The sequence below is a fragment of the Lissotriton helveticus genome, chromosome 9, assembly GCF_964261635.1.
Source record: "Lissotriton helveticus chromosome 9, aLisHel1.1, whole genome shotgun sequence".
NCBI classification, from domain to species: domain Eukaryota; kingdom Metazoa; phylum Chordata; class Amphibia; order Caudata; family Salamandridae; genus Lissotriton; species Lissotriton helveticus.
Window position 1 is genome coordinate 1,273,673,622 of NC_136070.1, and position 12,040 is coordinate 1,273,685,661.

At 55.7% G+C, this 12,040-nt stretch overlaps 1 protein-coding gene across 2 annotated transcripts in view; it reads right to left on the bottom strand.

Annotated features, from left to right (window-relative positions):
- JAGN1 (jagunal vesicle mediated transporter 1) overlaps positions 1-12,040 on the bottom strand; it is a 123,429-nt gene that overhangs the window by 48,018 nt on the left and 63,371 nt on the right. The window contains exon 1 of one of the 2 annotated variants that reach the window (XR_013601155.1): positions 6,905-7,100. The exons of the other annotated variant lie outside the window; for it this stretch is intronic. The gene's annotated coding sequence lies outside the window, so the exon portion shown is untranslated. Of the gene's footprint in view, positions 1-6,904; positions 7,101-12,040 lie in introns of those variants that run through there. 2 annotated transcript variants of the gene reach the window in all.

Consider the following 12,040-nt stretch of genomic DNA (forward strand, 5'->3'; position numbering starts at 1 on the left):
TTAGCATCTGTAAATAGGCAAAGGATCAAATGTCCTGAAGATGAACTCTTAACTAATGGAAGTTCGAAACGTCGTCGACAAAATACACAAATGTCACTAATATATCAGTATTTATGTGTGCATATGTGTAGTTTATGAATAGTCTGTATATAATTCATACCAATCAGACTGCCTTTTGTTTTGCCTACAAAATTTATGTTGTATGTCTCTCCCTGGTGGAGTTTGTTGAGTCAGGCACCGGCTGGTGTCCCACTTACATCTTTTAACAAAAAAAATTTTTGGATACGAATTTCTTATTAAATGTAATTAAACTGTCCGGCTGGACATCAATATAGAACTATTCAGTCTATTTTGTATTGAATTCACTTAGTTACTTTAGGGACCATTGTCTCTGTGGAAAAAGTACTACCCATAGGTCCCTAACGATTGCACCTTGGGTTCCCTTGTGTTGTAAAATACACTAAATTTGCACAGACATACAGTTTTACTGTTAAAGCTATTATGCACACAAATGATAACGTGTTGAAATCGGGTTTCAGTGAATATTCATCATTTGTGCATTACCAAGTAAAAGTATCTTGATGGTTTGATCCTATTAGAATCTCTGGGGCCGATTCACAGAACTAACTTAAGACAAAATCCTAAACTTACTACTTTTGATATTCACAGAAGTTAGGATTTTGACTTAAGACAGACTTAAGACAGACTTAAGACAGACTTAAGACAGACTTAAGACAGACTTAAGACAGACTTAAGACAAAATCCTAACTTCTGTGAATACCAAAAGTAGTAAGTTTAGGATTTTGTCTTAAATTAGTTCTGTGAATCGGGCCCTCTGTACATTACACTTCAGAATTACAAAAAAATGTGCTACATTATCTTTTTTCCTTTCCTAACTGCTGAAAGTTCATTTATTTATCTTTTGATGTGGGTTATAAAAAATGTCACCTGACAGCCTTTCCTTTTAACACTCGCTGTACCCAGCATGACTGTCTCATAATTCACCTTAATTTCCTTTTTCTGACTGCAAAATGAGAGGAGTTTGAAAATACCAATCAATTGTTTAAAAAAAACACAGCAATTTGTCAGAAGGCAAAGGCTGACATTGGACCTGTCTTTGCAACACATCAAACGTGACAAGATAAATACAGAATTTAAAGGCAATTTCATTTATTGCTTGGAGGACTCACCAACAATCAGAGTGCGACCCAATGGTGTGGCACGACCCACAGATTGGGAAACCTTGCCCTAACACACTCGCAAGCATTTCTGTAAATGATTTGGAATACGCCGCTCTTTCTTGCATCAAGATCGCCTTTTTGTACCCTACATCTAGTCAGTACCGCCATAGTCCGGTTTTGCACAGAAAGGCTATTAAGCCACGTCTCTGTAATAAATGCTAAATCTGGCTTACAACTATGAAGGCCATTACATATTTCTATGCAATGTGTAGGAAGCGATCTAACATGAAAGTAAACGCAGCTAACTGGTGGGTCGTCAACATTAGCCTCTAACCTGAGCTAACAAATTAAGAACAAAAATCTGTTGCCATTGAGACATGGATACCCTGATTACGGGAGAGATGACAGAAGTTGGCCGGCAGGAAATCGCAGAACCATATGGAATACAAAATCTCATGATACAAGTACACTATGAATGCCAAGTAACAAAGCCATGAGCACACGTGGCACATGAGGAGACAAGGACACTGCAATCTACAGAACAGACTTCAGTCTGCAGGCATCTATCGCCTCAAAGCAAGAATTCACAGCTCAAGAAGGCAGCGGCTCTCAGGAAAAAACTCTATGCACTTAACCCTGGGCAACGAAGCATGGGAGTTCATCCCTGTGCCTCATCGAGGGTGGCCAACCATCCAGCATTTTAAGGTTTGTCCTAATCGTGGCTCCTGTCCTGCTGCTGCAGACGCTCATTGTTTTGCATTCTGGTTTCCAGTCAATCTTATCCCTTTGAAATGACAAGCTGCTCTCTCACAGCCCTTTTTGAAATGCATAAGAGGCACCAATCAGTGGGAGGCCGCTTGTGTCTCATGGGACCCTATGAAGGGCGTCAATCTAACGCTCCTTGTGCCTCATCTGCCCCCAGAGGCTTCTCGTGTCTCTTCGGCTCCCAGTATGGCGGGTGGGGGGCTCGTGCCTTTTCTGCAGCCAGTGTTTGGGCAGAAGAGGGGTGCAGGGGGTGAAGAGGGGGGCAGGAGGGGGGGGCAGGGGGCGAAGAGGGGGGCAGGGGGTGAAGAGGGGGGCAGGAGGGGGGGGCAGGGGGCGAAGAGGGGGGCAGGGGGCGAAGAGGGGGGCAGGGGGCGAAGAGGGGGGCAGGGGCAGAAGAGGGGGGCAGGGGCAGAAGAGGGGGGCAGGGGGCGAAGAGGGGTGCAGGGGGCGAAGAGGGGGGCAGGGGGCGAAGAGGGGGGCAGGGGGCGAAGAGGGGGGCAGGGGGCGAAGAGGGGGGCAGGGGGCGAAGAGGGGGGCAGGGGGCGAAGAGGGGGACAGGGGGCGAAGAGGGGGCACGGGCAGAAGAGGGGTGAAAGGGGTGAAGAGGGCGAAGAGGGTGCAAGGGGCGAAGAGGGTGCAAGGGGCGAAGAGGGTGCAAGGGGCGAAGAGGGTGCAAGGGGCGAAGAGGGTGCAAGGGGCGAAGAGGGGGGCAGGGGGCGAAGAGGGGGGCAGGGGGCGAAGAGGGGGGCAGGGGGCGAAGAGGGGGGCAGGGGGCGAAGAGGGGGGCAGGGGGCGAAGAGGGGGGCAGGGGGCGAAGAGGGGGGCAGGGGGCGAAGAGGGGGGCAGGGGGCGAAGAGGGGGGCAGGGGGCGAAGAGGGGGGCAGGGGGCGAAGAGGGGGGCAGGGGGCGAAGAGGGGGGCAGGGGGCGAAGAGGGGGGCAGGGGGCGAAGAGGGGGGCAGGGGGCGAAGAGGGGGGCAGGGGGCGAAGAGGGGGGCAGGGGGCGAAGAGGGGGGCAGGGGGCGAAGAGGGGGGCAGGGGGCGAAGAGGGGGGCAGGGGGCGAAGAGGGGGGCAGGGGGCGAAGTGGGGGGCAGGGGGCGAAGAGGGGGGCAGGGGGCGAAGAGGGGGGCAGGGGGCAGAAGTGGGGTGCAAGGGGTGAAGAGGGGTGCAAGGGGTGAAGAGGGGTGCAAGGGGTGAAGAGGGGTGCAAGGGGTGAAGAGGGGTGCAAGGGGTGAAGAGGGGTGCAAGGGGTGAAGAGGGGTGCAAGGGGTGAAGAGGGGTGAAGAGGGTGAAGAGGGGTGAAGAGGGTGCAAGGGGTGAAGAGGGTGCAAGGGGTGAAGAGGGTGCAAGGGGTGAAGAGGGTGCAAGGGGTGAAGAGGGTGCAAGGGGTGAAGAGGGTGCAAGGGGTGAAGAGGGTGCAAGGGGTGAAGAGGGTGCAAGGGGTGAAGAGGGTGCAAGGGGTGAAGAGGGGGGCGGGGGCAGAAGAGGGGGGCGGGGGCAGAAGAGGGGGGCGGGGGCAGAAGAGGGGGGCGGGGGCAGAAGAGGGGTGCAGGGGGTGAAGAGGGGTGCAGGGGGTGAAGAGGGGGCACGGGCAGAAGAGGGGTGCAGGGGGTGAAAATGAGTGCAGGGGGTGAAGAGGGGTGCAGGGGGTGAAGAGGGGGCACGGGCAGAAGAGGGGGGCACGGGCAGAAGAGGGGTGCACGGGGCAGAAGAGGGGTGCAGGGGGTGAAGAGGGGGCACGGGCAGAAGAGGGGTGCAGGGGGTGAAGAGGGGGCACGGGCAGAAGAGGGGTGAAGAGGGGGGCAGGGGGTGAAGAGGGGGCAGGAGGCAGGGGCAGAAGAGGGGTGCAGGAGGCAGGGGCAGAAGAGGGGTGCGGGAGGCAGGGGCAGAAGAGGGGTGCGGGAGGCAGGGGCAGAAGAGGGTGCAGGGGGTGAAGAGGGGTGCAGGGGGTGAAGAGGGGTGCAGGGGGTGAAGAGGGGTGCAGGGGGTGAAGAGGGGGCACAGGCAGAAGAGGGGTGAAGAGGGGTGCAGGGGGTGAAGAGGGGGGCAGGGGGTGAAGAGGGGGCAGGAGGCAGGGGCAGAAGAGGGGTGCGGGAGGCAGGGGCAGAAGAGGGGTGCGGGAGGCAGAAGAGGGTGCAGGGGGTGAAGAGGGGTGCAGGGGGTGAAGAGGGGGCACGGGCAGAAGAGGGGTGCAGGGGGTGAAGAGGGGGCACGGGCAGAAGAGGGGGGCACGGGGCAGAAGAGGGGTGCAGGGGGTGAAGAGGGGGCACGGGCAGAAGAGGGGTGCAGGGGGTGAAGAGGGGGCACGGGCAGAAGAGGGGTGAAGAGGGGGGCAGGGGGTGAAGAGGGGGCAGGAGACAGGGGCAGAAGAGGGGTGCAGGAGGCAGGGGCAGAAGAGGGGTGCGGGAGGCAGGGGCAGAAGAGGGGTGCGGGAGGCAGGGGCAGAAGAGGGGTGCGGGAGGCAGGGGCAGAAGAGGGTGCAGGGGGTGAAGAGGGGTGCAGGGGGTGAAGAGGGGTGCAGGGGGTGAAGAGGGGGCACAGGCAGAAGAGGGGTGAAGAGGGGTGCAGGGGGTGAAGAGGGGGCAGGAGGCAGGGGCAGAAGAGGGGTGCGGGAGGCAGGGGCAGAAGAGGGGTGCGGGAGGCAGAAGAGGGTGCAGGGGGTGAAGAGGGGTGCAGGGGGTGAAGAGGGGGCACAGACAGAAGAGGGGTGAAGAGGGGGGCAGGGGGTGAAGAGGAGGGCAGGGGGTGAAGAGGAGGCAGGAGGCAGGGGCAGAAGAAGGGTGCGGGAGGCAGGGGCAAAAGAGGGGTGCAGGGGGCAGAAGAGGGTCCAGGGGTGAAGAGGGGTGCAGGGGGTGAAGAGGGGTGCAGGGGGTGAAGAGGGTGCAAGGGGTGAAGAGGGTGCAAGGGGTGAAGAGGGTGCAAGGGGTGAAGAGGGTGCAAGGGGTGAAGAGGGTGCAAGGGGTGAAGAGGGTGCAAGGGGTGAAGAGGGGGGCGCAGAAGAGGGGGGCGGGGGCAGAAGAGGGGGGCAGGGGCAGAAGAGGGGGGCGGGGGCAGAAGAGGGGTGCAGGGGGTGAAGAGGGGTGCAGGGGGTGAAGAGGGGGCACGGGCAGAAGAGGGGTGCAGGGGGTGAAAATGAGTGCAGGGGGTGAAGAGGGGTGCAGGGGGTGAAGAGGGTGCAAGGGGTGAAGAGGGTGCAAGGGGTGAAGAGGGTGCAAGGGGTGAAGAGGGTGCAAGGGGTGAAGAGGGTGCAAGGGGTGAAGAGGGTGCAAGGGGTGAAGAGGGTGCAAGGGGTGAAGAGGGTGCAAGGGGTGAAGAGGGTGCAAGGGGTGAAGAGGGGGGCGGGGGCAGAAGAGGGGGGCGGGGGCAGAAGAGGGGGGCGGGGGCAGAAGAGGGGGGCGGGGGCAGAAGAGGGGGGCGGGGGCAGAAGAGGGGTGCAGGGGGTGAAGAGGGGTGCAGGGGGTGAAGAGGGGTGCAGGGGGTGAAGAGGGGGCACGGGCAGAAGAGGGGTGCAGGGGGTGAAAATGAGTGCAGGGGGTGAAGAGGGGTGCAGGGGGTGAAGAGGGGGCACGGGCAGAAGAGGGGGGCACGGGCAGAAGAGGGGTGCACGGGGCAGAAGAGGGGTGCAGGGGGTGAAGAGGGGGCACGGGCAGAAGAGGGGTGCAGGGGGTGAAGAGGGGGCACGGGCAGAAGAGGGGTGAAGAGGGGGGCAGGGGGTGAAGAGGGGGGCAGGGGGTGAAGAGGGGGCAGGAGGCAGGGGCAGAAGAGGGGTGCAGGAGGCAGGGGCAGAAGAGGGGTGCGGGAGGCAGGGGCAGAAGAGGGGTGCGGGAGGCAGGGGCAGAAGAGGGTGCAGGGGGTGAAGAGGGGTGCAGGGGGTGAAGAGGGGTGCAGGGGGTGAAGAGGGGTGCAGGGGGTGAAGAGGGGGCAGGAGGCAGGGGCAGAAGAGGGGTGCGGGAGGCAGGGGCAGAAGAGGGGTGCAAGGGGCAGAAGAGGGTGCAGGGGGTGAAGAGGGGTGCAGGGGGTGAAGAGGGGGCACGGGCAGAAGAGGGGTGCAGGGGGTGAAGAGGGGGCACGGGCAGAAGAGGGGTGCACGGGGCAGAAGAGGGGTGCAGGGGGTGAAGAGGGGGCACGGGCAGAAGAGGGGTGAAGAGGGGGGCAGGGGGTGAAGAGGGGGCAGGAGGCAGGGGCAGAAGAGGGGTGCAGGAGGCAGGGGCAGAAGAGGGGTGCGGGAGGCAGGGGCAGAAGAGGGGTGCGGGAGGCAGGGGCAGAAGAGGGTGCAGGGGGTGAAGAGGGGTGCAGGGGGTGAAGAGGGGTGCAGGGGGTGAAGAGGGGTGCAGGGGGTGAAGAGGGGGCACAGGCAGAAGAGGGGTGAAGAGGGGTGCAGGGGGTGAAGAGGGGGGCAGGGGGTGAAGAGGGGGCAGGAGGCAGGGGCAGAAGAGGGGTGCGGGAGGCAGGGGCAGAAGAGGGGTGCAAGGGGCAGAAGAGGGTGCAGGGGGTGAAGAGGGGTGCAGGGGGTGAAGAGGGGGCACAGACAGAAGAGGGGTGAAGAGGGGGGCAGGGGGTGAAGAGGAGGGCAGGGGGTGAAGAGGGGGCAGGAGGCAGGGGCAAAAGAGGGTCCAGGGGTGAAGAGGGGTGCAGGGGGTGGAGGGGGCACGGGCAGAAGAGGGGTGCAAGGGGCAGAAGAGGGGTGCAGCTGCTCCTCCGCCACACCCGGGTGAAGAGATGAATGAACAGATCTAACCCCGCTGACACCCCCTCAATGAGCAGCGCCCCCTCCCGGGGGGCCTCAACCCCCTCAATGAGCAGCGCCCCCTCAATGAGCAGCGCCCCCTCCCGGGGGGCCTCAACCCCCTCAATGAGCAGCGCCCCCTCAATGAGCAGCGCCCCCTCCCGGGGGGCCTCAACCCCCTCAATGAGCAGCGCCCCCTCAATGAGCAGCGCCCCCTCCCGCGGGGGCCTCACCTCCGGCAGCAGCTCCCCGGCTCCAGGCCACGAGGGCTCGGACGGCGACCGACTGACAGGCCGGAGGGGCGGCGCAGGGAGGGACCGAGGCTGCAGGGGGGGCTCAAGAACAATGACCGACCCCAGGAACAGGCAGCCAATCACGAGAGAGAGCGTCCGCAGCTGCACCGGAAGTGACCGCCCCTGCTCCGGAAGAGACCGCCCCCTGCAGCCGGAAGAGGCCGTCACAGCAGCTGTACCGGAAGATACCACCCGGCTGCTGCTCTGGAGACCACAGCGCATGCTGCAGCACCGGAAGTGGCTGCCCCTCCTGCACCGGAAGTGATTGCCCAGTAGTCCTTCCGTATGTCTTCTGTGTCGAGTTATTGCAGTCTGTACTGTGGGCTGTGGGCTGGTGGGGAGGCCCGGGTCAGGTGACAGGCGGACCCGGGGCCGCGGGGCTTCAGCCTCGGACAGGGAGCTCCGTCCGGAGGCGGAGGGCTCAGAGAAACACTTACCGGGCCTGTGTTCTTATTCTTAGGGCCATTTCTCTGTTTTATGAGGAATAGCCACTGGAATTATGGGGCAGGATTGAGTAAGTTATGATGATTTCTACATTATTTCATAATTGTCAAACTTGATAACACTTTCTGGGCCTAGGTGGTATTACATTAGCATACATGCCAACATTTCAGAAGAGCAAAGAGGGAGATTTTTTTTTTAAAATCGGGAGAATGGGGCTTCAAATCGGGTTACTGGCGTGTATGGGCTTTGGAAGTGTGCTGCTGCAGGATTGGACATTTGAAACACAAATGTACGTTTTTTTTCTTACCTTTTACAAGCATGGAGCGCAATGGCAGGCTGAGAGGGTGATGCAAGTGTTGTCCCCCCCTCCCCCCCCCCGCCCCTGTGTGACACCCCAGCCGAAAACAGCTTCCTGTGCACACACACGCCCCCCCCCTACTTCACAGGTCTTCAAAAGACTATTGCCTTGTTAATGACCCTTTGTTGTTTTTTCACCCCATCGAGAGCCCCTGCATGGCCACTTTGACTATTGCTGGAAAAATTAGCACTTCACACAAACGCCCTGTCAACAAACCCCGAGGAATCGGGTTTTTGCTTGCAGGAATCGGGAGGCGGGAGACTAGCCTTCAAATCGGTAGTCTCACGCCTGAATCGGGAGGGTTGGCATGTATGCATTAGTGCACATTTAACACTCAAATATATCAATATGCAAAAGAAAGGTGACCTGTCCAGCTTATCAAAGGTCCTACCACTGTGCAAACTTCTTGCATTTTTTAGGTCTCGCGACCTGCGCTGAACTGCCCAGCAGTGCTCACGCAAGTTGCGTGATCTTTAGTAGGTGAAAAACGGGGAAATCAAGCTGACCTAGGAATCGCACATGCTCGTGCGTTTCCTTTTCAGCTTCCCCATTGGCCTTTGCGTACGTCTTATTCTAAAAGACTGCACGCAATTGGCCCGAAGCACGCGCATAGTTCCTCTCATGGCCTATTGGTGTCTATTACGCGCACCAAGCGCATAATAGACACCAATAGGCCGTGGGAGGGGCTATGATTGTGCCCACACAGGCGTGACGTGCACGCCACTTGTTACTTTTGTATTCTGTACGGTAGCTATTTGATATAACAAAGTAAATGCTGGTGTTTTAAATAAATAGCAGGCTTCGGCCTATTAGCTCGTTGTACAACCTGAAATGAAATTCAAACTCTCCCTCTTTTCCACTAGCCTATAGCACCTCAAGGTGGTGGTGGTGGGTGAGGTGGGGAGACAAAACGTGTAGTTTGGTTCGTCATAGTGTCTTCCATTCTCCTACGTGTGCCTTTTCAGTACCATTTGTACCTTTAAAGTGCTTTTTGGGAAGTCTTTGGAATCTGTGCGTGTCCTTTCCAGGCCACACCAGCCTGCTTTAACCACATATAAGCCTTTTTAGGGCTCGCCTGCTGATGCGCTTCAGCGCATAGCTGGCGAAGCTCTATTGTGGCTTAAACAGAGGTTAACCACCACTGGCGATTTCACTGGCGATTGCATGTAGTGCATGTGCTTTTTAGGTCATTGCGCAAGCGCAAGCCCTAAAAAGCGCGTGCACAATGCCACCAGCCGCCTGCCTGCCTGCCTCGCATTACCACATCAAAGGCAGCCCTCCGAGCGCATTTCTCACCCCCTAATTATTCACGGCCGGCCGGCACATCAAAGGCTGCTGCTGCCGTGACTCGCATTTCTCCTCCCTCCTCCCCTATCACTGCCCAGGCCGGCCGTACTTTCTCTTTACACGGGCGCCCATTCCTGAATCACTTGAAATCTCTCCACATTATTTGCATTTTGTTAATTAAAAAAATAACGCTATCTGTTCTGAACTTTACCAAGGTGCTCGGCCCCTTCTTTCTTCATTTCTTACTGACACGTGTCAAATTTTTTATTTTTTTTTTTTTTTTTTTTTTTGTTTGGAATATCTTTATTCGGCAATTTATCACCATAAAAGAATACATAAACATTTCAAAATACCAATAAAAGATTACAAAATACAGTAAAAGCATGGACACCTCATTCGTCAATTTACTAGCAGTAAATTCGTCCTCAGCTTGTGGAACCTCCGGAGTGTAATTTCAGTAAGCGGGAACGTGTCATCCACGCACTTCCCAAAAATTTAGCCACCCCACAGATCATACTGGCAGATGAAGAATCTGTAGAGAGGACACGTAGTGCCTGGCTATGGCACCTCAGCCCTAATTCCCTACAGACGGGTTTCAACCAGAATTTCCGCGCCCCTTTATAGGCTGGGCAGGCAAAAAACAAGTGAGCCACCGATTCCTTAGGGGCCGCACAGCCAGGGCATGCACGCGAGCGGGCATCTGTATTCGACCATCTCACCGTAAAGTCATGAACCGGGAGCGTCCCATATCGCAATTTTAGGTACAGCGCTCGATCCAATGGTTTAGTTATTAAGTCGAGAAAGGGTTCCAATTTTCGCACACACTTAATTGTCAAAAATTGGTCAGTAAGTGAGCCCACATTCGTAAGCCTCGTAGCGTTACTCTGTACCCAATCCCAGTATAGTTTTTTTATAACATCTTTGGGTGGTGGTGATTGCAGCTCCCATGCCTCTCTTAGACCCAAGCTGAAAGCCAATTCTTTCAGTTTATTTAGCCATCCTATTTTTTTTACATGTGTCCAGTAGTAGTAGTTCATCCAGCCCTTCTGCATACTTAGCGAGCTCCTCAGTTCTTCTTAGGCGGGACCAGAATAGCAACGGGCGTAGCCTCACCAAGTCCTTTACTGTTTTTCTGCCCAGATCTAATCTTAGTGGGATCATTGGGGTGGAAGCGGGAAGAGCTACCACTTTCATAAAAAAATTGTTTTCCGCTCGCATCAAGTCCAAAACCCCTTCGAACCCCCAAAGTTCGGAGCCATAAAGTGCTGCGGGAAGAATCTGGCCCTCATAGATGGTCATAGCTGGGGAGACTGGTTTACTGGTTGATTCACGGATCTCCTTCAGCGTCACCCCGGATACTCTTCGATGGTTTAATAACATTTTGGAAAGATGATCCTTCCAGGTCATGCGGCTGTTGATCCGGACACCAAGATAGTCAAAAGACTCGACCAGCTCGAGGGGGGCGTTGTTGAGCACAAAATTATTTTTAAATCTTTTTGAGGGTGCAAAAGCCATCAATTTGGTTTTCGATGTATTGATTGTTAAGCCTCGGATGGTGCAGAAGGAGCTAAACCGATTCAAGAGTTTTTGTAAGCCCACCGGGGATTTGGAAATTAATAGGGTGTCGTCAGCGAAGAGAAGTGTGGGGATTCTCTCCCCCGCCAGGGATGGGGCATCCGACTCCTCCCCCTTTAGATGGTCAACCACTCCGTTTACGAATAAGGAGAAGAGGGTCGGAGCCATGACACAGCCCTGACGTACTCCTCTCCGCACTGGGATCCTGTCTGTTAGTTGCCCCTGGGATCCCCATCTAACCCTTGCATAGTTCCCCTCGTGCAGCTTTACGATTAGGCTCAGAAGACCACTGGGAAAACCCATCTCTCCTAGAATTTCCCAAAGTTTTGTACGAGGGACCAGGTCGAATGCAGTTTTGAGATCGATGAAGGCCATATACAAACTGCCTTTCATGATGGTAACCGCCTTCCAATAGATGGCAAAAAGACGAAAGACCTGGTCCATCGTGCCTACCTTCCTTCTGAACCCCGCTTGTAAGTGGGAGAGGATACTAGCCTCCTCTATCCAGTCGCCTACTCTTGAAATGATGACCCTGCCGACCACTTTCTGGATTGTGTCTATCAAACTGATGGGTCTGTAGTTCGCAGGGTCATCTCTAGCCCCCTTCTTATACACAGTAACTACCTCGGCCCCTTTCCAGGAGTCTGGAACCTGGTGTCCCCTCGTGATCAGATTCATTATTATCGCAATTAGTTTGGCCCAGGCCTCTGGCTCCGCCATCAACAGATCTCCAGGGATCCCATCCTGCCCGGCGGCTTTCTTAGGGGTTAGGTGACTAATCGCCATCACTACTTCTGCGGTTGAAAATAAAAGGACATTATCATCTACGGGGTCCCCTTCACCCAGGCTATTCACCCCAGGACTAGTTGTTTCCTCCGAGTCTCCATATAGGGATGAAAAATGAGTAAACCATTGCTGGCAAGTTATATGATCAGCCAATGGTTGCGATTTGCTCTGCCTTGTTCTATTAACCAATTCCCAAAAAAGGTTCGGGTTCCTACTGCTCACAGCATTGGAGAGATCCTGCCAATGCTGTTCCTCCCACTCCCGTTTGGCCAATGATAATGCTTTCAGATAATCCTTCCTGGCCGCTCTAACCAGTAAAGGGTCCCCTGAGAGCAGAGCTTTTGTCAATTTTTTCCTTTTGCTCTTACAATGATCATTATACCATGATTTACAAAGAGTAGAGGGTATAGCAGGAGCCCTATTACTTTTCCCCTTCGAGATAAAAAATTGGCCAATTTGATCGATTGTGGTTTTATAGGCAGAGTCAAGGGAGGGTAGTTGGCAATTGACAGTCCGATTTTCACCAACCCAGATTTCTAAGTTGGAAGACAAACCCTCAACCATCGCTTTGATGCTTCCTATATCGCCCTCATTAAGCTTAGCCTTATCCCATTTCAATCTACGGT